At 44.6% G+C, this 27440-nt stretch overlaps 1 long non-coding RNA gene across 1 annotated transcript in view; it reads left to right on the plus strand.

The window, feature by feature from the left end:
- The first annotated feature begins 2539 nt into the window (after positions 1-2539).
- Positions 2540-27440, plus strand: part of LOC118890702 — a 99747-nt gene continuing 74846 nt past the window's right edge. The window contains exon 1 of the long non-coding RNA XR_005018810.1: positions 2540-2832. This is a non-coding gene — a long non-coding RNA (uncharacterized LOC118890702). The remainder of the gene's footprint in view (positions 2833-27440) is intronic.

Here is a 27440-nt window from a genome sequence, read left to right on the forward strand (position 1 = left end):
TTCCCTGTAAGGGGAGAGACACGATTCATTTTAGAGGAAAAGGATGCTGTTTTGTAGGAGCACATCATGACTGACCTCATTTATTTATTATTTTGAGAAGAGCTGGCCTAATGTGCCTAGGCCTGGGTAAGTGAGAGCAAATCAGACAGACAGACAGACAGAGGAATTGCTCTGCATAATAAGAGTAAGGTAATAGGAACCAGAGCTTTCCTTAGCTGCCAGGACAATGAGGAAGGGGAGATATGAGCCAGGTCTGTACACAGAGTGGTCTTCCTAGTGCTGTCATCACTCTAGAAGGACCTGGGAGCTTGGAGATATATCCCTGCCTGACCCCACTCCCATGGAGGCTGACTTAAGTGGTTTGAGATGGTCTTGGGCATTGGTCCTTTCAAAAGCTTCTAGAAGATTCTAACTGGTGAGACAGAGAAGGTGGGGTGACAGGAGCCTAAGAAGATACAGCTGGCTGGTAAGAACTTTCCTTTAGTGGAGGTGGCCAAGGGAAGCTGGGGCCACCATGGCCAGTGTTTCACGTAAGCTGTTTCCTATTCTGTGCTGTGTCCTTTTGCTCTCCCCAGCCAGCAGCGTAAGCTTGCCATGCCCACAGTCGTGGGAGAAGAGTCCGGAAAGGACTGAGGGATGCAGAGGCAGACGGCAGCAGCAGAGGCTGAGAGCAGCGCCGAGCCCCAGTCACAGGTGAGTTGCAGTGCCGAGTGGCCCAGGAGAGTCTTGCCTCCACCAGAACCACACTGAATCCTCAGCGACATCAGGCTTCCCGCTGTTCACAGCGTAGCTATTTCAGCTTTTTCCATTTGCATATTGAACAAAAGGATCATTCTGGAAAGCTGGAGGACTTGGGGGACATTCAGGACCAACCCTTTGGTTACACTGAGTCTTTTATTATCTGGTTCCTGCCCACCTTGTCCAACCCTCTCTGCACCCCACCTCCACCCCACCCCACCTCCACCCACATGACTTGGAATATACTCGTTCCTTCTTCAAGATTGAGTCCGAGGTTCATGTGCTCTGAGAAGCCTTTTCTGCACCCTTTCCTCACCCGCCAGCCCCATCCCCATGGGAGTGGATTATTTCCTTCTGCTGCCACTCTGGGTCCTGTGCAGACCTCTCTCAGAGTGGCTCTGTCCTGGGCTGAATTGTGTTCCCCTAAAGTTGTGTTGGAGCCCTAATCCTCAGTACCTCAGACTGTGACTGTATTTGGAGATAAGCTCTTTATAGAGGTAATCGAGTTAAAATGAGGTCATTAGGCTGGGATCTAATCCAATATGACTGGTGTCCTTATAAAAAGGGAAAAATTTGGACACAGACATACACAGTAAGAACGCCATGCAAAGACTGGAGTCACGCTGCCACAAGCCAAGGAACTCCCAAAGCTAGTAGACAGGCCTGGGACAGAGCTTTCCCTAGTGCTTCTAGAAGGAGCATGACCCTGCTGACACCTTGATCTTGGACTTCTAGCCTCCAGAACTGTGAGACAATAAATCCCTAAGCCACTCAGTTCACGGAACTTTGTTATGATAACCCTAGAAAACTAATACAGCTTTCACGATATCAGTGCCTCAGACCTACTAGAGAATGGACTTGAGGATATGGGGAGGGGGAAGGGTAAGATGTGACAAAGTGAGAGAGTGGCATGGACATATATACACTACCAAACGTAAAATAGATAGCTAGTGGGAAGCAGCCACATAACACAGGGAGATCAGCTCTGTGCTTTGTGACCACCTAGAGGGGTGGGATAGGGAGGGTGGGAGGGAGGGAGACGCAAGAGGGAGGGGATATGGGAACATATGTATATGTATAACTGATTCACTTTGTTATGAAGCAGAAACTAACACACCATTGTAAAGCAATTATACTCCAATAAAGATGTTAAAAAAAAAAAAGATATCAGTGCCTTTATCTTGTTAGTACCATTACCCCCACTAAATTACAAGCCCCTCAAAAGCAGAGACTGTTTTAGTCATCTTTGTACCTCATCTAATGACACCTAAGTATTTGTTGAATGAATCAGTGACTGCAGTGCATCCTCCAGTTTCCTGAATTTACTCTCGGAAACAGGACCAGGCGGCAAAAAAATGCCCTGGGGCTTAACCTCGTTGCTGTGATCCACCCTGCCAACAGCTGTCCAGGAGCATCCTTAGTAACCACAGGAATGATGATTACTCTTGTTTCCAGCTGGGATTCAGTAGCCATCAAGTTGTATGCATTCTTTCAGTCAGTCAGTCACTTGACAACTTTGAGTGACTCCCATGGGCCCGGTTCTGTGCCATGAACTGGGGATATAGAGGTAAATAAGACCAGCCAGGCCCAGGATTCATGGAGTCGCTGTACTCACAGGAGAGACAGATTAAGTAATTATGTAATTACAGTGATGCTAAATGCTAAGAGAAGCAGCACAGGATACCAAGAGAATCATTAACAGAAGAATCTGGTAAATTCCAGAAAGCTTCTCAGAGAGAGTGATGTTTGAGGGGTTCAGAGAAATAAGCTTGACAGAATGGTAGAGGAAGCATGATCCCTGTCAAAGACACAGCCCATGTGAAGGCCATTGGTTCAACAATTATTTGTGGAGCCCTTACTATGGGCCAAGCAGGTGTTCTGGGTCCTGGGCCCACAGCCGAGAAAACAACCAATACAAATCCCAGCTATCGCGAAGCTTATATTCAAGAAGCCAGAAGGAAGGGAGCAGGGAGAATGGAAGAGGAAGAAACATGGCGGGGATCTTCAAGGACATGAAATGCCACAGGTCTGACCCACGGAATCAGCTTTGATCGCTGCTGGGCTTCCCACCCGTAGAACATTGCCTGGTACACGGTAAGAGCTTGATACACGATTTGCTGTGGATGGATTAGATTCAGCGAGGAGGGTGGAGTTGAGGTGTGTGTGGTGACTCTGATACAGCCTGAGTTAACGAGCACTAGACAAGAAAGTTCGGTAGTTTACCGGAACGCTGTCAAGCCCTTTCACTTTCACTGTCCTGTTTTTCAGTGCTACTCAGTGGTACGGTTGGTCTAATAATCCCCAAACTCTTCTGGCAATAAGACTTTCTCAGCCTGTGAGTGGTATTGTGGCCTGTCCAGTTTGCAGCCCAGATTCACAGCTGTTGGCATTCTTCACCTAAACTAGGTTGTCTAGCTCTCAAGTGCCAGGATTGACTGACTTAGGAACCTCGGAAGGAAAATACTGTGTCCTTTCCATTCTAGTGGCTTCCTCAATGGTTTAGGTCACCATATCCTCGACTTCGGGCTATTAAATGAGGGGAGAGGCCCAATCCAGCTCCAAGGTAGATGATTCTATTGTTTAGGAAAATACTTTGACAGACTTTCTGGTTGATAGAGGCAGATTCTGTCTCCCTCCTCTCTCCTCCTGTTTTTTTTAACACAAGAAAATGTTCATTGTAGGAAATAATATAAAATACACAAAATCAAATAAAAAATAAAAGTGACCCAATATCCCACCAACAAGAAATAACCAGTGTTTGTGTATTTGGACTTTTCCTCTGCAGTTATAGCTTGTAGGTGTAGGTGTATTTATATTTGCAAAAATGAGATTATGTATATAATACATATCAACTTGCAATTGACTTAACCTTAGAACTTTATTACAAGCATCTTTCCATGTTAAGAGATATTCATAATCTCGCTATTTTAAATTCTGGCCTGGAGTGCTGTTACAACCTCCCGAATTTTCCATTTCCAATTCTCACCAACCTGTGAGCAGATTAGTCTTCCTGAAGCATAATCCTGATCATGTCACTTTCCTCTTGAAACACTTTGAAATGCTTCCCACGCCCCATGTCCTGCAGATGAAGTCCAAATTATTTCACCCAAAATTTGAGACCCTCCACGATAGGACCCTCCGCCCAACCTGCTTGTTCATTTTTACCTTCATTGTTTTTCCAGATGTACCCAATGCTCTAGTGAAAGCCTAGGGTTTCTCAAGGTCCTGACTTTCCCATCTCTGTTCAGACTGTTCCCTTGCTCCCAGAACGCCATCCCCACCAACTCTCCAGCTACTAGAACCCCAGGCCACCTTCTAGGCCTGGCTCAGATGCCACCTTCTTCAGAAAGCCTTGTTCCTCTCCAATAAATATACTAGGAACGGAGCCAAGTGCTTTTTTCCTTGCGGGGGGCAAGGGGTGGGAAAAAATCAGTTACCACCACTTTGTCATTGCTTAAAACATACTGTGCTTCTTTGGATGTGCATGTGTGTGCACACACCAACGCACACATTATGGTAAATTGTGCAGAGGAGGGTTAGTTACCAGGCAGACTTAGAATCTAGGACTTCACTCCCACTAATGCTTTTCTCATTTCCAGAAAGTATTTGTATACATCTACACATCCACATGGGTGTATACACAGATACAGATGTGTATGTGTCCATGTGTGCATGCATATGTGTGCAGGTGTAGATATGTACATGAGTGGGTGGGTGTGTATCAAGAATCTCACAATTTATTTTCTGGAAGCCGCCGCTTCCAAGGTACAAGCTAGTCTTCGTACAGCATCTTATTAGGGAGCTTCCAGGGAGAAAGCACCTGAGTCATAGTCTTCATAAATTTGTCCGCCTCAGTCGAGAATCTGGCTTCTCCTTGGTTTTGTGCTATTAAATTGACAAATGGCTCTTAGTAAACCCACGAGGTTACATAATTCAGTTTGGGGACTGTGAGGCTTGACGGTGGGGTGATGTTCTGATTGTGGGCGAGTTCATGTTTAACCAACTCGATTGCGTAGGTTAGTTCTTCTGGGCGAGCACTGGTACTCGGGAGCCAGAGTCCCTTTCGTATCTGAGAAACTGGATTTCCTCAGCTTTGGGGATCAACCCTACAGGACTCCAGCATTTCAATGCTGCAAAAATGTCAAGGAAGAGAACGGGAGGGAGGTGGACACAGAGACTTTTCCCCAAGAGACATTTAGATTTCCAGTAGTGCCTCTGTGGGGCATTGCCTTATTTCAGGGTTATCAGTGTGTAAACATGCACTTCCCTCCCTCCCCTGAGGCTGCCTTGCCAAAGGCTTTCCTGACCTTCATCCACTGTTGATCCTGTAAGCTGCAGGACCTACATGGAAGAATCCGTGCTGGGCACATGTGAGGATCTCCTGGTCCTCCCTGAGGCTTTGTTGTTGGTGGTGAGGTGTCCTGAAGATTTTATTCTAGACTGGCTCCTGTCAGTTTTTTCTCTTTCCCCTCTAGTCTCTCCCTACGTGATCTCATCCATTCCCACAGCTTTTAATGCCACCTATAAATGTGGGAGTGGTTACCATATATCTGCATTTCAGTTCTGTCTTCTGAGCTCAGACCCCTGTCTCCAACCACTGACTTGTCATCACCATCTGGATATCGGCCTGGCATCACAAACTTGACTCCTTTAAAATGAATTTATTAGCTGTCTCCTAGACTTGCCCCTCCTCTTTGGTTTCCTGTCCAGAGGATGACAGCGCCAAACACCTAGATAATCAAGGAGGAAATCCGGGAGATGTCATCACTGACACTGCCTCTCCCTTTTTTTTTTTTTTTTTTTTAAACATCTTTATTGAAGTATAATTGCTTTACAATGGTGTGTTAGTTTCTGCTTTATAACAAAGTGAATCAGTTATACATATACATATGTTCCCATATGTCTTCCCTCTTGCATCTCCCTCCCTCCCACCCTCCCCATCCCACCCCTCTAGGTGGTCACAAAGCACCGAGCTGATCTCCCTGTGCTATGCGGCTGCTTCCCACTAGCTATCTATTTTACATTTGGTAGTGTATATATGTCCATGACACTCTCTCACCCTGTCACATCTCACCCCTCCCCCTCCCCATATCCTCAAGTCCATTCTCTAGTAGGTCTGTGTCTTTATTCCCGTCTTGCCACTAGGTTCTTCATGGCCTTTTTTTTTTTTTTCCTTAGATTCCATATATACGTGTTAGCATACTGTATTTGTTTTTCTCTTTCTGACTTACTTCACTCTGTATGACAGACTCTAACTCCATCCACCTCATTACAAATACCTCCATTTCATTTCTTTTTATGGCTGAGTAATATTCCATTGTATATATGTGCCACATCTTCTTTATCCATGCCTCTCCCTTTCACCTCCCCTCCACCCCAATCCACTGCATGATCGTACAGTCATCAAGTCCTGCAACCCAATAACCTCCCGAAGAGTTCTCACTTCTGTCCATTACTCTGCATTTCACTGCCAGCACCCTGCTCCCCAACACCAGACACCAGAGCCTCTTGCCTGGACTAAGCCTCACGTCCATTCTTGCATTCTCTAATCTATTTTCCATGTCGCAGCCAGAAAGATTTTTTAAAAACACAAATCTAATTACGTTACTCCCCTGCTTAAACATGATCAGTGATGTCCCATTTCTTTTATTAAAAAATGCCAATCTTTTGCTACGGCTCACAGTGCCCTGCCTGACCTGGCTACGCCCTCCTCATCAATGTCCTCTGGTGTCCTTATGCCTTCTTTCTCTGACCTCTCAGTGCTCTTGCCTCACAGGCGCACTCCAATCCCTTAGACCCTCCCTGCTGTCATGGCACTTCTTTCCTCTTTGTCTGGTTAAATCTTATTCATCTTTTAACTTCCAGCTCGAATATTCCTTCCATAGGAAAATCTGCAACCCCTGGGACCAGACTAGCACCCAGTGATGCTAATTTGCACAGCATCATGCTGCTTCTCTGTGCTGCTGGTCACAATGACTGCCATTTGGTCAACGATTTGTTATATATATATATTTTTTCACTAGTCTGTAAGCTCCATGAAGTTAGGAGCTGTATCTTCTTTTTCAGTGATGTCTTTCCAGCACCTAGCACAACGCCTGACATTTAGCAAGTGTTCCATAAGTATTTGTTAAATGAACAAAAGATGTTCTAAAGCTGGATCTTTCTGATATAGTGGAACACATGAGTAATTTCTGTTAGTGTCATTCTAGTTTTGAATGGCTCTAGCCTTACTCATTTTGTGTGTATGTGTGTTGACCGGTTTTACTTTTTTTAATGAATGCATCATGAGCATTTGCTGTAGCTGGGTAATGCGCTGGGTACCAGGAATCAAAGTTGAATTAAACTGTGATCCTGCCTTGAAGGAGTTTACCAATTAGCAGCTCAAGTTCTTGTTTTCATGGAAGGACACAGACAATGGGAGGCTTGGGAATTTCCGTAGAAGCAAGATCACCTACACCTGTTATACTCCATGAGCTCATTCACTTAAGAGTAGGCAGGGCACCAGAGAAAAGGTTATGGGCCCTCGTGGCTGAGCCGCTGTGGCTGTGTTCAGGTTAACTGGAGTCAGAGTACAGCCCAAGGTCAGGAGGGCTGAGCTGACTCATCCTGCAAAGAGAGCAGTCAGGGGTCAGGCCAGGTAAGGTGAGCAGGTTGGGGTTCACCCATAGGGGAAGCAGACAGAGAGGACCACGGTGGCTCAGACTCAGTTGGTCAAATCCTTGGCTGGTGGCATCTCCCCAACCACCTCGAGGCCCACTTGCAGCTGCAGCCTTCTGTGTCCATCTGGCTGATGGCTTTGAAGCAAGGGCTGAGCCAAGGTCTTCAACAAAGGTTGAGCAAAAGCCCTCCATTCGGGCAGAGCTGGGTTTGCATCTGGCAGCATTGGGGGCTACATGATTCTAAGCAAGTTCCATCAACTTTCTGAGACTCAGTTTTCTTTTTTTTTTTTTTTAACTTTTATTTATTATTTATTTATTATGTTTATTTTTTGGCTGTGTTGGGTCTTCGTTTCTGTGCGAGGGCTTTCTCCAGTTGCGGCGAGTGGGGGCCACTCTTCATCGCGGTGCGCGGGCCTGTCACTATCGCGGCCTCTCTTGTTGCGGAGCAGAGGATCCAGACGCTCAGGCTCAGTAGTTGTGGCTCACGGGCCCAGTTGCTCCGCGGCATGTGGGATCTTCCCAGACCAGGGCTCGAACCCGTGTCCCCTGCATTGGCAGGCAGATTCTCAACCACTGCGCCACCAGGGAAGCCCTCAGTTTTCTTTTTAATGAAACGTGACAGTACCGTCTGTCGCTCACTGGGGAGATGAAAGTACGTAGGGCGAGTGCTGCTCTGTAGTTGGTGCCCATCATTTATGTGCTCCTTTCCTCAAATTGTGCCACAGGTGTAGGTTTTGCTTTAGAGACCCTTCTATTCCCTTTCATTACTCTTCTGGCCCCTTACTCCCCCCACATACTTTCTCCAATCTTAGAGAAACCTCCACTGGAGGTGTGGTGAGTAGGCTCTTTCCGTGCTATGGAGGGGCATGTGGAACCTCGTAGGCACTCAGCCAATATTTGTGAGGTCAGTGGTCAGACGGATGGAGGGATGAATGGAGAAATGAATAAAACGTGCATTTAAAGGCTTCCGCTGCCACCCCAGTAACCATGAGCAACAATGAAATCGTTATGGAATGCCTTTTAATTTTTAACTCAGTGCCATCATAGATGGCAGACAACCTTTAACAGTCAGCCCCTTCAGGGATGGCTTTGCACCAAGTCACCCTGCCCCAGCACACCCCTTCCTGAGGTGAGCCCCCCCACACCAGCCCCTTTCAGTGACTGACGATACCTGAGTATAAATGCCCATCATCTCCGCCCCACTCCTTAACTCTGGAGGCCATTCTAGTTCCAGGGCAACTCCTGGCTGCAGCTGAGGCTGTCCCCGGGCCTGCATTTGGCTTCAGTCCTTCTTCCGCATCTTCGGCTCCCTCCCCCTCCCTCGTTCCAGGGTTCACCCCCCAGGGCACTGCCTCACCAACAGCCTGCACCCTGAACTCCGTCTCAGAGTCCACTTCGCAGGAGTGAAGCTGCAACATACCGGCTCACCTATGTGGAAAGTCTAGGGGCGATCAGGCACAGCTGGGCAGAAAGTCAAGCTAAATGTGATCCCTGGCCTGCAGGCCTTACAATCTAGTGGAGAAGAGAGACCTTAAATAGGGCAGATTCAATAGAGGAATCATGGTGAGATGGGAGACACGAAGGAAAAGAAAGGGTGGGATGAGGGTTTACAATAGGGACTTTGTCTCAGGGTCCAGGGGGGCCCCCCAAGCAGAGGACCTCCCCAAGCAGGGGACCTGGAAGGTGACTTTACAGAATGAATAGGGGGGAGCCAGGTGGGGGACAGCCTGCCCAGCAGAGGGGTCCACACGCTGTAGGAAAGAACTTGTGTTGGAGCAACTGAAAGGCCAGGTGGCAGCAAAATTTTGATGTAAAGAAAGAGCTTTGTTTTGTGGGCTCCTTCCTTTCTTTGCCTCAACCCATCACTCCAAAGCCTCCATCTGCATGTGGACTGTTGGATGCCTGAGGCTTCTCTCTTTTTCTCTCTCTCTCCTTCTCTCTCCTCCTCTCTTCTCAGACCTGCTGTTTTCCTCACATCCACCTTTTCTCCTTCAGAATTAATCTATTCTGATCCCCTTGGACTTTTCTAATGAGTCCAAAACATGAATGCCAATGCGTGTTCTTCCTTCTCAGATCATCTAGCTTCTAAGGGCCTTTCATGCAATAACCCGCTTGCAGGTGTGTGGAAGGGTTATGCAGATAGGAAATGGCGGAGGCAGAGATTGGAGCCAAGCGGCGAAAGAAAATCCTTTGCTTAAATGCCATGCCAAAGGGGGTGAAGTATGGGAGCCAGGCCCTGGCAGGAGGGAGATGGACCCAGACCAGGAAACAGGTCAATCAGAGGCCCAATTATCAGAGCACCTGAAAGTGGAGTGTGAGGCCAGTCAGCTGGAAGATGGTTGATTTGTGGTTGAGGCGCTTTTTATAGTCCTGCCCTGTCTCCACTTGGGAGTTGCAGTCCCAGGCCCTGCCTGTCTGCAGGTGTGAGTAATGCTGAGAGTGGCAGGCCCCGGGGAGGAAGGGAGCTTTCTGGAGCCAGGAACCATACCTGTCTACGTTTTTCAAAGCTTTATCAACTTTGCAATTTAAGCAGTTTCATTTCCACTGAGATTAAAAGTAAGTGTGAGCAATTAGGTAAATTATGCCTGACTCACTACTCCCTAAGGAAGTGTGAGAGAAGAATCTTGAACTTCATCCCACTCATCAAATATTTTGATCATAATTGACTTCTTTGGATCTTTCTAAAGAGTTTTGAATTTTTGTTTGTTTATTTGGGTATACATATTTTTTTTTCTACTTAATATTTTTGTCAAGATTTTGTTTTGTTTTTATCTTGCAAACTTTCAGTTCAATGACCTGTTCTCACCATGATGTTTTAGGGAGGAAACGTCGTCTTCCCTTTTCTTGTGCTGTAGTGGTGAGAGGCCAGGGGTCTGTTTTCTCTCTGCAGACCCTTCTGCCTGCAGTTCTTCAAGCTCACCCAGGCTTCTCTCACCCTCCAGCCTCTGCAACTCATATTCAGCCTTCAGCTTTCAGCTTAAACACCACTTTCTGTTTCTTAAATGCCTCCAGCGTCCTGGGTCTCTGCTGGGTGTCCCGCTTGGGGCTTCCATACCGTAGGTGGTACCCACAGGTGTGGCTTCCTCAGCCCCGCCTGTACCGCACTCTGCTGGAATCGCCATCCACATGTCTGAGTTGTGATTATTGATGGTCTATGAAATCAATGTAGTGGGGTCGTGACCAGCATTTCTGGGTTTTGTATTATTTATTTTGGGATAATCTTTCTATGTTGTATTTGAATAGAAATACAATTATGTTTGCTATTTAACTTTGTTATTTGTTTCTTATGCATATGTAATAAGAGGGAGTTTTTTTGTTTTTGTTTTTGTTTTTGAATTTTTTTCTCTTTATTAATTTTATTTATTCATTTATTTTGGCTGTGTTGGGTCTTCGTTGCTGCATGCGGGCTTTCTCTAGTTGCTGCGAGCGGGGAGATTACTCTTCATTGCGGTGCGCGGGCTTCTCATTGCAGTGGCTTCTCTTGTTGTGGAGCACGGGCTCTAGGAGCATGGGCTTCAGTAGTTGTGGCACATGGGCTCAGTAGTTGTGGCTCGTGGGCTTTAGAGTGCAGGCTCAGTAGTTGTGGCGCATGGGCTTAGTTGCTCCGCGGCATGTGGGATCTTCCCGGACCAGGGCTCGAACTCGTGTCCCCTACATTGGCAGGCGGATTCTTAACCACTGCGCCACCAGGGAAGCCCAATAAGAGAGAGTTTTGTTTCATGAAACTTTGTTTCAGTTTGTGTGTGTGTACGCACGCGGGTGTGTGCGTGTGTGTGTGTATGTGTGTGTCTGTTTGTGTGTACACTGGTGAATAAGACAGGTATAGGCCTGGAACGAGTGTTTTTCTTCAAAGTTTTAAACTGTGACCTACAGTAAGAAAACATTTTATACTGTAACGTTTCTTATACAGTAAGAAAAGCATTTAATAATATAAAACATTTTATACTATATACACACATACGTATAGTTTTCAAAGCATATATGATATTTGATTTGATATGTACGACTTATATGAGGTAAATTTTTTTAAACTCATTTTTAACTCATATCTATATGATGAAGTGGAGACCAGGTAATTAAGTGATCAGCAAAGGTCACACAGCTTCTAAGTGTTGGTGCTTAGAACTTGAATCCAGAATTCTGGTCCAATAATCTTTCTCACGTATATAATTTTATACGCCTACACCCAGAGAGTCAAAGTAGGATGAGCTCTGATATCCAATCAATATATATATATATATAGAATTGTCATTCATTATATGCAATATTGTTCAAAAAACCTAACTGCACAACTGTGGAATGAGAAGGTACGTGACAGTACTGGAACCTGGGAAGGCAACTCAGGGCTTTAGGCAAATAGCACCTAATTTATTGTTAGAAGTCAATTTTTATGTCCACCAAGTAAAGCTCATTCTTTTGACCCCGGACTTCATTAATAGAAGCAGAATGTCTCAAAGGAGAGAAGTGATTATCTGGTACACTTCTAAGAGCATTGTATTTCATTCTGGACAGCACACTATGAAACTAAAGACAAAAGAGATTGTTTTTAGAAGAAAATGCTCTGAGAGGTAAGAGGACTCAGAGCCAAGCCACGTAGGAGAAGATGGGAGATGGACACTGGAGGGACAGCCTGGAGGTGGGGGGAGAACGGGGCTCTTCAAATATGCGTCCTGTGGAAGAGGGCTAGGACTTCCGTGCCATGTGACCCTGTGAGCGGGAACAGCAAGGAGATGGACTTCTGCACAGCAGAATTGTGATAGACTTTTTTGGTGTTTGCCTGCATGGCGTCAGCCTTCCTTTCTTCTGGTCACAGAACCCATGTGTTGTTCACGGGACAGTCCCTCCCCTACTCTTGGCCCTTGTGTTTTGGCCGATGACTCCGTCCCTTCATCCAGATGATCTTATGACTCTGGCCTAAGAGAATCAGCATATCCCATCCTCTCTGGCCACAATGATTGATCCAAGAAACGGCCTGTGACTCAAATCAGTTCAATGAGAAGTACATTTTGAACTTCTATGGAGTTAGTGGTGAAAAGCTGCCCCCCCCTTAGATTTGAGGCTGCATGGATGTGAGTATCTGAAAGTGAAGTTGGCACAAAGCTGAGCACAGCCAAGAGAAGGGGTGACACTATGCCCCAACTCGTTCCTCCTGAGCCCCTAGAACCAGCTGTGCCTGATATCCCCTAGACCAGCGGTCCTCAACCTTTTTGGTACTAGGGACTGGTTTCATGAAAGACAATTTTTCCATGGACAGGGGCAGAAGGGGAATGATTCTGACGGTAATGAGAGCAATGGGGAGGGGCAGATGGCCCGGGGGTTGGGGACCCCTGCCCTAGACCTTCCACTTAGGGGAGCCAGTATGCCACAATTTTGTTCCCTGGAAAGTGGACTCTGAGGCAGAGTTTAGGTTGCAGGATGTTTATTCAGGAGTGCCAGGAGTGCCCTAGGGATGAATGCCGGAGGAAGGGAAGGGAAGGGAAGGGAGGAGAAGCTGCAGAGGGAAGGCTCAAGCCAAATGCAGTCCTGATGACTTCAGCCAAGCCCAGGAGGAGCCCTAGGTGGAGATGACCCAGATAGCTATACTCTGGCATCGATTAGTTATTGGCTGTGGGTTGCCCCAGGAAAGACGGCTGCAGGGAAGCAACCCGTGAAGGGGTTGGCAGTTAAAGGTTGTCTGCTGGCAGCTCTCCAGCAGCTGGTGCTGAAAGTCCTTCATGGGGGGGGGATCTGGGTGGCACATCAAGGGTCTACTGCAAAATGTATTCCTTATTTATTGCTTATTTGTGAATTTTTTTTTTGCTAATGGCAGTTTCAGTTAGTCTTTTCTGTCACTGGCAACTGAAGAATATAATAAGGAAACATTTTCTAAGATTCAGAGCTGTCCATATATGTAAAGGGCTGCCTTGGGGGTTAGTGAGCTCCCCATCACCAGAGATGTTCAAGCAGAGCCTGGCAGACCACTTTGAAAGGGAAGCTTCATGCACTGGAGGAAAATGTGAGCTGGATGACCTTTCAGTCTAAGATTCCATGACTCCAGGTTCTCTGGAAAACAAGCTGAAAGAGATTCTGGTTACTTCTACTGGACCGACACGTGGGCATCACATGGACACATCACATGGATATCCAGAGCATCTGACATCAAATCATGGCAAATCAAATTTCTCCTAGCCAATTTCCCTTGACTGGAGACTTGGAGGAATTTGGCTTATGAAAGTTTGCTTCGTTTGCTAAGGAAAGACACTTTCTTTTTTTGTCATTAGAAGGAATCTTAAAGGAGTATCTTAACTGACTCCACCACAGACAGACTTGTCACCTGCCACACCCCAGAAGCCAGGTGCCATGCTCAATTAATACTATCTTGGAGCCTCTCGTCAAGTTTCCCTCCCTCTATTTCTGTCCATTTCTTGGTTCTTCATATTTGTCCTTGTCTCCAGCCTCTGGCCTCTCGAGTCCATGGCTCCCTGAGTCAGCCTTCACTGGCTGCTTGCTAGGCCGTCTGTCCTTTAATGCCAAGACCTCAGCCTCGCACACCCCTCTGGCCCTCCCTGCTGTGGACACAGGGCTGAATCTCCCCACCTCTGTGTCTGGGTCCTTAAGCCCCTGAGCTCCCGGCAGCCAGCTCACGCCTGTCTGGTGGATCTTCCGTTCCTTGCTTTGGTTTCTTCTGATGTGGCTGTTTCTCCAGCCCTGTGGTCTGAGCCTCAGCTGAGTGTCTGAGAATCTGGCAGGGAGGAGAGCAGGCACCCTATATGTGGAATGAGGAAAGGGCTCTAGACTCAGTGCCTAGAGAACCAGAGTTTGAGCCCCCATGGGCTGTGCCACTCACGTGGATCAGTCACTCTGTGTCTCTGAGCTCTAATTCCTTCATCTGTAAAGCGGGCCTGTCCCACCTCATAAAGTTATAGTGGGAGTAATCACAGTCCTAGCCACCCATGATTGAGCTTTTACCACATGCCAGACATTCAGCTTAGCAATGACTATGCTTCTTAATCCTCCCAAAACAACACTTTGAGCATGGCATTTGTATCTCAATTTCACAGATGAGAAAATGGAGGCTCAGGGAGGTTAAGCAACTTACCCAAGGTCACACAGCAGGGCTAAAATTTGAAACCTAGTCTGTCAACTATAAAACTCTTGCCATTGACACACTTCACTATGAGATGAGGAACACAGAAATGCTTTATAGTAGTGAGAGGTCTTTTCTGCATATCAGCGTTTATTATTTCTAAATCATCTATGAATGTCTCTGGGTCTCAAAGGTACAAGGACTGTCTGTTAGAGATGGTGCTGACACATTTGTGGGCAAATTGCAGAGAGAACCATCTCATGGTAACAATCTTTCACATCTCTAATTTCTTCAGCCTCGGGAAATTCACACCTAGCAAATGAGGGGAAAAAACAGACTTTCTGTTACTGAAGATGGACTGGAACATTTGAACCCAGAGCTTGATCCCAAGATCAACTCTGAGGCAACAAAGCTTGGCTGGGATCAAAATGATTAGCATCTTTGCACTGTACAAGTATGCCTCCAATGGCCACAGCCCTCATCCTACCATAGCACCTCCTAGGGCAGCACAGCCTGCTGGTCCGTGTGTGGGGCTGGACCCTCCCAGCACCTCCATGCTGGCTGCAGCACTTGCCCAGGAACAGAAGCAGGTGCTGGGAGAACGTTTGATCCCACTCATCCAAACACTGCATTCAAAGCTGGCTGGAAAGATGAAGGGAATGTTGCTGGGAACGGGTGACTCCCAGCTGCTGTGCGTGCTATAGTCTAACCGAGTCTCTCGGCTCCCAGGCAGATGAAGCTGTGGTGGTTCTTGCAGGGTCGTCAAGCCCAGAAAGAGGAGGCCAGAAGGTGGGTGCTGTTGCCGCTGTTACGTCTTAGAAAAGAAAAACTGATTCAAAAGCCAAATAACTCCTCTTGGGATTAACTCAGCTCAAGGTTTGAAGACTTCCCAGCTTGTCCTGTGAACCTCAAAGCCAAGAACTACAAACTGCAAGTTTAATAGGTCATTTTGTATCAAAAGGTCAATTATGAAGTGCCTGGAATTTTTCAAATACACGAATATATTCTCTGGGTTCTGCAATGGCCCAGACAGTGTTAACGTTTTATTTCATTGGGAGTTTTTATTTTTTCCCCTAGAAATTGTTTTTATTTGATCTACCCAAGTCTTAAGTTTCTTAGTTAAAAAAACTCTCCATTAAAAAAAAAAAACAAAAAAAAAAACTTACCAGAGTTTTGGCAGGTTCGACCAGTCGTGAACCACCCAGCCGACACCACAGGGTGGCGCCAGAGAGGCAGTAACCAGCAGGAGGGATCATCCTTGCAGGAGGCTCCGGACACGAAATCTTGAATCTTGTTTCCAAGGGCCACTACTTAATTTTCCCGGCACTCTGCATTTCTCATGTGTCAGCAGCCTGGCTGCTCTTGTTCCTCGAAGTGTAACGAGGTGCCCTGGGTTTATGTCCATAGCTGGTCACCCAGCTTCAGGAAATGAGAGCAGTTCCTTCCTGCTCCAGAGACAATGCCCATTCCCTTTGGAAAGGCAAAAGGTCGGTACAAATGGGCCCGGGAAGTACTGCTCTATGCCTTGCCCCTATCGCTTCCCCAGTCTGCACTACTCCTTGCACTTTACAGGTCTGCCTCTTCCACGTTTATGGAGGGCTTGCACAGGCCGAGGTAGAGTCTAAGTGCTTCTACACATGTCAACCCAGAACTTCCTAACCCGGCACAGAAGAGCTACCGGCGGCTCAAGCTTTGACCCCCTCATCCCTGGCTGTGAGAAGATTCATCCATTTATGCCACTAGAACTTGGGTTGTGTGCTATGTCAGTACATCCTACAAATGCTATGTATTTTCTCTGGCTGCTATGATATGACAAAGTTGAGAAACACTGGCCTCGTTCGCCCTTTACAACTTATGGGGTAGCTACTATTAATATTTCCATTTTACATGTGAGGAAATAGGGGCCCTACAGGATTGCTTACTGCCCAAGGCCTCATAACTATTAAGCAGCCCAGCCAGAATTTGAACCCAGACAGCCGCCTCTAGACGTTCCATGCTTTTGACCCCAGACCAGAAGTTTGCAGCCCTGGCTGCATAATATAATCTGAGGAATTAAAAACATACCAAAGCCAAGAGACTGTCACAGAAGAGAAGCCTAAGGAAATATGATGACTAAATGTAATGAGGTGTCCCAGGTGGGATCCTGGGACAGAAAAAGGACATTAGGGAAAAGCTGAGGAAATTTAAATAAAGGATAGACTTTAGTTAATAATAATGCATTAATATTGGTCCGTTAATTGTGACAAATGTACCATACTTATGTAAGATGTTAATAGTAGGGGAAACTAGGCATGGTGTTTATAGGAATGCTCTCTATTACCTTCATAATAATTCTGTCAATCTAAAACTGTTCTAAAATAAAAAAGTTTACTATTAAAAAAAAAACAAACCAACAAACAAAGCCTGGGCTCCCACCTCAGAGTAATTAAATCAGAACCACTGGAGGTGAGGCCCAGGCATCCGGATTTTTTTAAAAGCTCCCCAGGAGATTAAATGTTCTTCCAGGGTTGGGAATCCCTGCACTGCCTCCCTGACATAGACTTGAAGCAGCTGGAGTGCAGGGGACTTGTCTTGCTGATTTTCATTTCTCTAGCACCCAGCTTAGAGTCTTGTCCTGGTTAGGCATTCAGTACATGTTTGATGAATGAATGAATAACTATTTCAGCCTTTCCTCAATTCAACCCTGAGATAATCAACTCTGAAGAGAAGAGATTAAATGAAGGCCTTTAATGTTGTCAGGCAACAAGTCTATCAGTGGGTACTGATTATTTATTATAAGCAAGCTGCGAGGTACCAGCCGTGGTTGGAAGTGTAATAGGTGATGCCTGTCCTCAAGTTATATTCTGTAGGGAAAGGTTGGCCCTGTGGAGTAGTGGTTCAGCAGGCAGGGGCTGGAATCCGATGATCTATGTTCAAATCCCGGTTTCTCCACCTGGTAGCTGTGTGATCCTGGGCATTTTCCTATGTTGGAAATGATGGGAGATGGGAAAATGAAGCAGAAACCAATGCTGGTGCTCTATGAATTGGAAACTCAAGAGAAGAAATTGGTAAAATGGAGCATATTGAGGAGTTTTGCCTTCATTGGTTTGTTCTCCACAAGACATATTTCCTGTCGTCAAAATTCCACCTGTGCCCTAGTTGCAAATCACCTACACAAAGGATGGGAAGCTATGTTGTAATGATGTGAGCAACAGGATCCTGGTGGGGTCCTGACCTTGGGCAAGGAGGACAAGGGAGAAGTTGGGTCTGGAGTAATGAGGAAGTGGGCTCCCCCTGAGTCTGCTGGATTCTGCCGGAGCCATTGCTCCCGTCATGGGGAGACCTGGGAGAACGACCATCGCTAGTGCTGACGGAGGATGAACTCTGCACCTGGAACTTTTGTAAGTGCTTTACTTGCTAGAGATCATTAATGTCCACAACATCCACATGAAGCGATCCTTCTCTTTTTGTCACTCCCATTTTATTGATGATGAAACTGAGGCCTAGAGTGAGGTAACTCACCCAAGTCCCCTCAGCTAGTCAGCGGCAGGTCAGGATTCAACACGGGTAGTCTGGCTCACAGTGCGTGCACCTAACCACCATCCCACACCTGGCAGAGGGGACGCAGCCTGGTTTTGCAACAAAAGCACCAACTTCAGCATCAGGCAGAGCGAACATCTGATCTGGCTCTGCAACCCTGTGTGTGGCACTTCGTCTTTCCAGGCCTCGCTTTCCTCATCTGCAAAGTGGAAGTCACACCAGGGTTGTTCTGAGGACTAAACGAGATCATATGTTTAGCCATCGTCTTCCCCTTTCTCCCTTCTCAAGCTTTCCCTCCCTCCTTTCCCCAGTTTCCTCTACCTCTGTTTAACATCCACATTTCTTTACCTTTGCTTTTCAAAGCTAGTGAAGAAAAGCAAAGATCTTCCAGGTCTTGACCTACTTTTCTAATGGAACAAGAATTAGGGATGAATTATTAAATATATATGCATATATATTTTATATATACATGCAAATATACATGTGTCTACTTATATACCTATATGCACATTATATATATATATATATATGTGTGTGTGTGTGTGTGTGTGTGTGTGTGGATGGATAGATAAATAGATATAGGTATAGATACATAAACTCTTTGAAATCCTGAGTTAAAGATCCAGTTTTACCTGTTATGAAAGATCCTTGATTCTGGTATGGCACAGTGGATGCCGGAAAGAAAAGGCAGTCGCCTACTTAGTGACATGAGCCTAAAATACAAGAAAATGTGGCAGGAACCATACTTTCAATAGCAATGCAAAAGTGGGAGTGCTCAGCGTGGCTGAAGGAGTCAGGGCAGGCTTCTCAGAGGAGGTGACACTGCATTGGAGGGGCAGGTTTTGGTGAGGTGGAGGACACCAGCCTATGACATGGAGAAGCCCTCATAGAAGGGAACAGAAGGGGCATGCTGTGAAGTTGTTGGTCAAATGCCTCTGTGAGAGGGCCTGATGAGCTGCAGCCTGGAAATGAACATGGGCCGGGCACACTACCTGCGTTATTTCCTTTGATCATTCGGACAACTTACATTAGTATACCCATTTTACAGAGGAGGGAAGTGAGGTTCAGGGAGGTTCAGTCACTTGTCCTAAACCACACAGTTGAGAAACAGAAGCACCAAGATATGGCTGGTGCCACACAGTTTTCCACCTGAATGTGTAAAGGTGAGGGAGGGTGCTGACATGCAAAGAGGGACCGAGAAGACAGGAGGCTGAGTTTTAGTGCTCAACGTCTTTTGTAGCCCACAGGGTTGTTAGGGGTTCAAGTGAGATTATGCATTTGTATATGCTTTACCTGGAAAGTGCATGGCAAATGCAGATGGTGTCAGAACATGGGGAATGATGTTGTATCTACCTAAGTTCCAGAAGAACATCCAGTGCAGTAGTGCAAACCAGAGGCTTCCAGTCTCCTCAAAACTGGCGAGCAGTGCATGAGCTTTGGCATCAGACAGACCTGGGTTCTAGTGGTTGCTCTACTTTACCACTCACCAGCTGTGTGGCCCTGGGCACATCCCTTCTCTGGGCCTCAGTTCCCCTACCTGTGAAATGGAGAGATTGTGCCCAATGTGCTCCAAGGTCTCTTCCAGCCCCCGCATGGTGTGGTTTTGGGTCTGCCCTCACCATTTGACACAGCTGGGCTCAGATTCACCTTCAAGTTGGCCTCCATTGGCCCCAAAGATAGCCAGGCAATCTCAGGAAAGGATACATAAGTTTACCATAACTTAAAAAAAAAACTCCAAACCTTGATTGTTCTATTTGATTATGACTAGTCTATGCAAAAATTCAGAAGATATTGAAAAACAAAGAAAAGTATAAAGCCTAGAAATGAAATTTAGAGGATGCAGAAAAATCTAAGGATGAACATAGAGTTCATCTAGTCTGAGACACCATTAACTTTTTGGTGTGTGTCACCAAATTTTTTAAATTAAAATAAATCAATATATGTCAGTCAGTAGCTAAAATCCTGAAACTCTTCTTGTGTATAATCAATCTCTCATTAGTTTAATATAAGGGATACTCTCTATATATAGAAACCATTTTTTTTTAAGTATTTGTTTATTTATTTATTTATGGCCGTGTTGGGTCTTCGTTTCTGTGCGAGGGCTTTCTCTAGTTGTGGCAAGCGGGGGCCACTCTTCATCGCGGTGCGCGGGCCTCTCACTATCGCGGCCTCTCTTGTTGCGGAGCACAGGCTCCAGACGCGCAGACTCAGTAGTTGTGGCTCATGGGCCCAGCTGCTCCGCAGCATGTGGGATCTTCCCAGACCAGGGCTCAAACCCGTGTGCCCTGCATTAGCAGGCAGATTCTCAACCACTGCGCCACCAGGGAAGCCCAAAAACCATTTAAAAAAAAAAAAAAAAATTCTAGTTGGATTCATTTAACCAATCAAAAATTTTTTTGAAAAAGTAGTTGAACATTTTTGGTGTCAATATCAATTGTTTCAATGTTAATGTGTTTGTCAAATAGAAAATGATAAGCCTATTAGGTTATGTAACTATTCTTTTTTTTTAAACATCTTTATTGGGGTATAATTGCTTTACAATGGTGTGTTAGTTTCTGCTTTATAACAAAGTGAATCAGCTATACATATACATATATCCCCATATCTCCTCCCTCTTGCGTCTCCCTCCCACCCTCCTTATCCCACCCCTCTAGATGGTCACAAAGCACCGAGCTGATCTCCCTATGTTATGCGGCTGCTTCCCACTAGCTATCTTACATTTGGTAGTTTATATATGTCCATGCCACTCTCTTTACAACCTTTTAAAAAATCAGTCAAATACAAATTGGTCAGTTAAACTTGACTTTACATCTTCAGCTTTAGGAGATAGTGATGCTAATCTCAATACCTATGGATTGCTTTATGAAAAGCTCACTCTCTCTACAGCATTCTATTCACTAAGAAAAATGGACACAAGATAGCACTTTGGGGAGGGGGTTTCTGGTGCATCAAACCAGCAGAGCCAAGCTGTCAATGTCTGTCTAGAGCCTTCTGTCAGGAGCTGGAATTCTGCAGCTGTCTTCGCTTCATGCCGTAAATCAGCGGTCCCCAACATTTTTGGCACCAGGGACTGTTTTCATGGAAGACACTTTTTCCAAGGACCAGGGTCGGGGGCGGGGGATGGTTTCGGGATGATTCAAGTGCAATTACATTTATTGTGCACTTTATTTCTATTATTATTACATCAGCGCCACCTCAGATCATCAGGCATTAGATCCCGGGGATTGAGGACCCCTGCCGTAAATGATCCAGCTCACTCAGTCTGAGCTTAGTCCCTCAGGGGAAGAAGCCATTGGTGGGTAAACCCCCGAGTGTGCACTGGAGACTGGGGTTAGGTAATGCAACAGGAGGTGTATGAGCATTTGCTTACCCAAGCTCTCATTCTTAGTTCTACCTGTACCAGTCAGGAGAAGCCAGGTTCTGCTGTGATAACAAGCCCCCCAAATCTCAGTGGCTTAATACAATAACAATTTATCTCTCACTTAATGCTATCATTGATAGGCAGGTGGACTCTGCTTATTTTAGTCTCTCTGTGACGCAGGCAGACAGAGGCTTCACTTCAACATGTGCTTCTAAGAAATGTGGCAAATTCTTAAAGCTTCCATCTGGAAGTGCTATAGGCAACTCTCACTCACGTTTTACTGAATAAAGCAAGTCACATGGCTACACTTCAAATGGGGGCAAGGAAGTGGACTCCTGCCATCTGATGGCCATTTTAGCACTAAACCAACTGTGTAACCTCGGGCAATTCAGTTATGCTCTGGCAGCCTCAGCTTCAGTGTCTGTAAGATAGGGGATACATCCACTCATTCGCCATTCATTCATAGGAACACAAACACTGGAGCCAGCTTACCCGGCTTCATTCTCAGCTAAATTATATACTGCCCGTATAATCTTAGGTATTTTATTTAGTATCTCTGGACCTCAGTTTCCTTATCTGTAAAATGGGGATAATAGTACCCAGCTCATAGAGTGGTTGTACGGGTATAACGCATGTATTACATAAGTTACATAGAACAGGTTGTGCTAGGAATAGTTTCTGACATATGAGCTGTGCTTGTTAGTTTTATTATTCATGCACTGTTTATTCAATGAATATTTATTCAGAATCTTCTCCAGTTATCTTTGAACACTCTTGTGAGGACTGAAGGAAAAAACAGATGTAAATTCACAATGCAAATGATGGGGTACCCACAGGAAAGTCTAATAGGAAGAGGTGGCATTTTTGTAGGACTTTGATTTATTTTTGCTTCCATTTATTGAGCACCTAGTATGTGCTAGGCTCTACACTAAATGCTTTCATAGCAACCCTAAGAGGCAGGCTTATAGGTGAGGAAACTGGGGCTTCCAGAGGCTAGGCAACCTGTCCCAGGTCCCACAGATGGTGAGTGGTGGGGCCTTTCCAGGAGCTGGAGCCAGGGTACATCAGCCTTGTACGATATCTTTGCTCTTTCTCCTGAGTATACTATTAAGCATCGTCTGCTCATCGTTTAACCTGCTGGTTTCTCTACTAGATTGAAAGGTTCTCGAAAGCAGAGGTGTTCCCCTTAATTCTTGGTGTTCTTATGTTGCCCAGCACCATACCAACCACACCATGGGGTGGCCATAAGAAGCAGGAGGAGAAGGAGGAGAGAGAATTAAGCCAAAGATCAGGGTGTTGGATTTAAATCCCCCCAGCTGGCTGATAATCTTCAGAATGTCACTTCTCTTGAGGCTCTCATTTCTTAACTGTTTACATTAGTTCCACAGGCCTTTCCATCCATAAAGGCTTCATGAGCCCCAGTCTTCAAACACTTAACAACTTAATAGATACTTGTTGACTTGACAAGAAGACATGACCGCACTTTAAAGGCTATTTATTATCAATTTTAGGTCACGTGTATTTCTTTAACACACTTCAAAGTCAGAGAAGAAGAGATATTATCTAAGACATTACACATCTTTCTTCACCTGAGCACAAATTTTCCACTTGCCTCAGGTTCTGCCAAAAAAGGGGGTGCGTGGTAGGGAGAGGAAAGGAACACGGCCAAGACCGTGGAGCCCATGAGCCTTCCTGCAATGTGTCCAGAAGGAATTTCTCAAAGGCAGGGCTTCGCTGAGTAAGAGTGCAGACCCAGCCTGACCTCTGGAGGAAAGGTCCCCTTGAGACAGTGTCGTAGGGTCACGCACTACCAGCTTGCCCAGGCTGCAAAACACAAGTGCTGTGAACACAGTGGGCTGTGGCTACACCAGTCCTTCCTGCAGATACCAGCCTGCAGAAAACACACTTTGGGAGCCACTGGTCAGGGGAACACGGTACGTGCCGCTCAGCCTGGGAGCGGTCACGGTGGCACAGCAAGCAGACTCTTTCATAGGGGGAGCAGTGAGGAATCGGCTCGACTCACGGCCACCCCAGATGCCAGGGCTCCACTCATATTTTTTCCCTTCCTTCACTCACATGTAAGAGCTACTGCTGTCAAGCACTTACTCGCTGTGGGGACTGCTCAGCACCGTGTAGACATTAATTTTTTTAATCTCACATCAGCCCTTTAAAAGTAGGTACCATTCCCCCCATTCTGCAGTGAAGACCCCAAAGCTCAGAAAGGCTGCATCATTGACCATCGTCACACTGGAAGGACTCTAACCGAACCCATCCTCCAAGTCCATCCCTGAGGTTTCTTTTTTTTTTTTTTAATTAATTTTTTTTTCTTATTAGTCATCCATTTCATACACATCAGTGTATACATGTCAATCCCAATCTCCCAATTCATCCCACCATCACCGCCCCCCCACCGCCGCTTTCCCCCCTTCGTGTCCATACGTTTGTTCTCTACATCTGTGTCTCTATTTCTGCCCTGCAAACCGGTTCTTCTGTGCCATTTTTCTAGGTTCCACATATATGCGTTAATATACGATATTTGTTTTTCTCTTTCTGACTTACTTCAATCTGTATGACAGTCTCTAGGTCCTTCCACGTCTCTACAAATGACCCAATTTAGTTCCTTTTTATGGCTGAGTAATATTCCATTGTATATATGTACCACATCTTCTTTATCCATTCGTCTATCGATGGGCATTTAGGTTGCTTCCATGACCTGGCTATTGTAAATAGTGCTGCAATGAACATTGGGGTGCATATGTCTTTTTGAATTATGGTTTTCTCAGGGCATATGCCCAGTAGTGGGATTGCTGGGTCATATGGTAATTCTATTTTTAGTTCTTTAAGGAACCTCCATACTGTTCTCCATAGTGGCTGTATCAATTTACATTCCCACCAACAGTGCAAGAGGGCTCCCTTTTCTCCATACCCTCTCCAGCATTTATTGTTTGTAGATTTTCTGATGATGCCCATTCTAACTGGTGTGAGGTGATACCTCATTGTAGTTTTGATTTGCATTTCTCTAATAATTAGTGATGTTGAGCAGCTTTTCATGTGCTTCTTGGCCATCTGTATGTCTTCTTTGGAGAAATGTCTATTTAGGACTTCTGCCCATTTTTGGATCGGGTTGTTTGTTTTTTTAATATTGAGCTGCATGAGCTGTTTATATATTTTGGAGATTAATCCTTTGTCTGATGATTCATTTGCAAATATTTTCTCCCATTCTGAGGGTTGTCTTTTTGTCTTGCTTATAGTTTCCTTTGCTGTGCAAAAGCTTTTAAGTTTCATTAGGTCCAATTTGTTTATTTTTGTTTTTATTTCCATTACTCTAGGAGGTGGATCAAAAAAGATCTTGCTGTGATTTATGTCAAAGAGTGTTCTTCCTATGTTTCCTCTAAGAGTTTTATAGTGTCCGGTCTTACCTTTAGGTCTCTAATCAATTTTGAGCTTATTTTTGTGTATGGTGTTAGGGAGTGTTCTAATTTCATTCCTTTACATGTAGCTGTCCAGTTTTCCCAGCACCACTTACTGAAGAGACTGCCTTTTCTCCATTGTATATCCTTGCCTCCTTTGTCATAGGTTACTTGACCATAGGTGCGTGGGTTTACCTCTGGGCTTTCTATCCTGTTCCATTGATCTATATTTCTGTTTTTGTGCCAGTACCATATTGTCTTGATTACTGTAGCTTTGTAGTATAGTCTGAAGTCAGGGAGTCTGATTCCTCCAGCTCCGTTTTCTTCCCCTCAAGATTGCTTTGGCTATTTGGGGTCTTTTGTGTCTCCATACAAATTTTAAGATTTTTTGTGTACTTCTGTAAAAAATGCCATTGGTAATTTGATAAGGATTGCATTGAATCTGTAGATTGCCTTGGGTAGTATAGTCATTTTCACAATATTGATTCTTCCAATCCAAGAACATGGTATATCTCTCCATCTGTTGGTATCATCTTTAATTTCTTTCATCAGTGTCTTATAGTTTTCTGCATGCAGGTCTTTTGTCTCCCTAGGTAGGTTTATTCCTAGGTATTTTATTCATTTTGTTGCAGTGGTAAATGGAAGTGTTTCCTTAATTTCTCTTTCAGATTTTTCATCATTAGTGTATAGGAATGCAAGAGATTTCTGTGCATTAACTTTCTATCCTGCAACTTTACCAAATTCATTGATTAGCTCTAGTAGTTTTCTGGTGGCATCTTTAGGATTCTCTATGTATAGTATCATGTCATCTGCAAACAGTGACAGTTTTACTTCTTTTCCAATTTGTATTCCTTTTATTTCTTTTTCTTCTCTGATTGCCGTGGCTAGGACTTCCAAAACTATGTTGAATAATAGTGGTGAGAGTGGACATCCTTGTCTTGTTCCTGATCTTAGAGGAAATGCTTTCAGTTTTTCACCATTGAGAATGATGTTTGCTGTGGGTTTGTCATATATGGCCTTTATTACGTTGAAGTAGGTTCCCTCTATGCCCACTTTATGGAGAGTTTTTATCATAAATGGGTGTTGAATTTTGTCAAAAGCTTTTTCTGCATCTATTGAGATGATCATATGGTTTTTATTCTTCAGTTTGTTAATTTGCATATATTGAAGAATCCTTGCATCTCTGGGATAAATCCCACTTGATCATGGTGTATGATACTTTTAATGTGTTGTTGGATTCTGTTTGCTAGTATTTTGTTGAGGATTTTTGCATCTATATTCATCAGTGATATTGGTCTGTAATTTTCTTTTTTTGTAGTATCTTTGTCTGGTTTTGGTATCAGGATGATGGTGGCCTCATGGAATGAGTTTGGGAGTTTTCCTTCCTCTGTAATTTTTTGGAAGAGTTTGAGAAGGATGGGTGTTAGCTCTTCTCTAAATGTTTGATAGAATTCACCTGTGAAACCATCTGGTCCTAGAGTTTTGTTTGTTGGAAGATTTTTAATCACAGTTTCAATTCCATTACTTGTGATTGGTCTGTTCATATTTTCTATTTCTTCCTGGTTCAGTCTTAGAAGGTTATACCTTTCTAAGAATTTGTCCGTTTCTTCCAGGTTGTCCATTTTATTGGCCTAGAGTTGCTTGTAGTAGTCCCTTAGAATGCTTTGTATTTCTGCGGTGTCTGTTGTAACTTCTCCTTTTTCATTTCTAATTTTATTGATTTGAGTCCTCTCCCTCTTTTTCTTGATGAATCTGGCTAATGGTTTATCAATGTCGTGTATCTTCTCAAAGAACCAGCTTTTAGTTTTATTGATCTTTGCTATTGTTTTCTTTGTTTCTATTTCATTTATTTCTGTTCTGATCTTTATGATTTCTTTTCTTCTGCTAACTTTGGGTTTTGTTTGTTCTTCTTTCTCTAGTTCCTTTAGGTGTAACGTTAGATTGTTTATTTGAGATTTTTCTTGTTTCTTGAGGTAGGCTTGTATAGCTATAAACTTCCCTCTTAGAACTGCTTTTGCTGCATCCCATAGGTTTTGGATCATCGTGTTTTCATTGTCATTTGTCTCTAGGTATTTTTTGATTTCCTCTTTGATTTCTTCAGTGATCTCTTGGTTATTTAATAATGTATTGTTTAGCCTCCATGTGTTTGTGTTTTTTATGTTTTTTTCCCTGTAATTGATTTCTTATCTCATAGCGTTGTGGTCAGAAAAGATGCTTGATATGATTTCAGTTTTCTTAAATTTACTGAGGCTTGATTTGTGACCCAAGATGTGATCTATCCTGGAGAATGTTCCATGAGCACTTGAGAAGAATGTGTATTCTGTTGTTTTTGGATGGAATGTCCTATAAATATCAATTAAGTCCATCTTGTTTAATGTATCATTTAAAGCTTGTGTTTCCTTATTTATTTTCCTTTTGGATGATCTGTCCATTGATGAAAGTGGGGTGTTAAAGTCCCCTACTATGATTGTGTTACTGTCGATTTCCCCTTTTATGGCTGTTAGCATTTGCCTTACGTATAGAGGTGCTCCTATGTTGGGTGCATAAATATTTACAATTGTTATATCTTCTTCTTGGATCAATCCCTTGATCATTATGTAGTGTCCTTCTTTGTCTCTTGTAATAGTCTTTATTTTACAGTCTATTTTGTCTGTTATGAAAATTGCTACTCCAGCTTTCTTTTGATT

This window comes from Balaenoptera musculus, chromosome 1 (assembly GCF_009873245.2).
Source record: "Balaenoptera musculus isolate JJ_BM4_2016_0621 chromosome 1, mBalMus1.pri.v3, whole genome shotgun sequence".
Lineage (NCBI taxonomy): Eukaryota > Metazoa > Chordata > Mammalia > Artiodactyla > Balaenopteridae > Balaenoptera > Balaenoptera musculus.